The sequence below is a fragment of the Dioscorea cayenensis genome, unplaced genomic scaffold (genome assembly GCF_009730915.1).
Source record: "Dioscorea cayenensis subsp. rotundata cultivar TDr96_F1 unplaced genomic scaffold, TDr96_F1_v2_PseudoChromosome.rev07_lg8_w22 25.fasta BLBR01002047.1, whole genome shotgun sequence".
Lineage (NCBI taxonomy): Eukaryota > Viridiplantae > Streptophyta > Magnoliopsida > Dioscoreales > Dioscoreaceae > Dioscorea > Dioscorea cayenensis.
The window spans coordinates 67,445-68,794 of record NW_024088438.1 but is presented as its reverse complement, the minus strand read 5'-3'; the positions used below and the strand labels follow the sequence as shown (position 1 = coordinate 68,794).

The following is a 1,350-nucleotide window of genomic DNA, read 5'->3' as shown; positions in this document are numbered from 1 at the left end:
TTTCCACGACTCACCATTGCATTGATTAGGAAGCATAACAGAGGGTTCTTGCACTTGAAATGATTATCCTATGCGGAGCATTATCGGGGTACCCCATCTTTATCGATTGCCTTACCCCCTTCTTTACTTTTGCTCTCTTACTTGTTGTTTTTATTGTTGAGAATTGAATCATTGTCACACTTATCATCATTGATCTTTCACATAGCTAAGAATTGAATTAAGTATTTTTATTCCCTATTCCCTGTGGATTCGATACCCGCTCATCCGGGATTATTACTTCGACAAACTCGTGCACTTGCAGGATATACGCAAGGGGATCTTATCAGGAAGAGATGGTAGAAGCTTTTTTTGGTCGTTATTTCCCTCCCGAAAAATCTACAAAGCTTAGAAATGAGATCTCATCCTTTATACAATTGGAATTAGAGTCTCTAATTGAGACGTGGGAAAGGTTCAAGGAGCTCCTGAGAAAGTGCCCGCAACACGGATTCCCAGAGTGGATGATTGTTCAGACATTTTACAACGGTCTGAATCCGAGTACAAAGCAAGTATTGGATGCTGCAGCAGGAGGTACCTTAGGTAGCAAGACCCCCGGTAAGGCTCGTCAATTAATTGAAGAAATGGGGTTAAACAGCTACCAATGGAATGCCAGGGAGAAGAAAAAGATAGCTAGTCTCCATGAGATAGATGCAGTGACTTCGTTGGCAGCTCAAGTGGAATCATTGAGTAAGAAGTTAGATCTTCTAACTTCGAATAGAGTAATGGCCGTGATTACTTGCACCGGATGTGGTGGAGGACATGCTCCCTCCGATTGTCCGATATCTATTGGTGATGCATCTTCGGTTGAGAACGTCCATTTTGTAGGTAATGGCATGAGGACTCAAGAGAACTCATACATCAACACCTACAATCCGGATTGGAAGAATCATCCCAATTTCTCATGGAGCAACCAAGGTCCACAAAAGGCCATAGGGCCACTGGGTTTAAAACAACAAGGCCCAAATGTGGAAAACAGAGTTTTAGGTTTGGAGACCCGAACGACCGATTTGGAGAAGGCCTTGACTAGGTTTGTGCAATCGTCAAATACAAGGTTTGAATCAGTTGAGGCTACACTTCGCAATCATACTGCCTCCTTACATAACCTTGAAAATCAAGTGGGGCAGATTGCGAAGTCCTTATCGGAAAGGCCACATGGAAGTTTGCCGAGCAATACCGAGACCAACCCTACAGAGCATGTGAAGGTGATCACTTTGAGAAGTGGTCGTGAGGTCGACGGTGGGCTTCCGAGTGAGAAGCCAAATGAACACGTACCGTAGGTTATAAAGGTTGAAGAGGGAACAAGCAAAGAGAAGG

General features: G+C 43.9%; 1 non-coding gene across 1 annotated transcript; it reads right to left on the bottom strand.

Moving 5' to 3' along the window:
- Positions 1-380: 380 nt before the first annotated feature.
- Positions 381-487, bottom strand: LOC120257367. Its single transcript, XR_005535653.1, has one exon. It is a non-coding gene; the product is annotated as a small nucleolar RNA R71 (small nucleolar RNA).
- Positions 488-1,350: the final 863 nt, after the last annotated feature.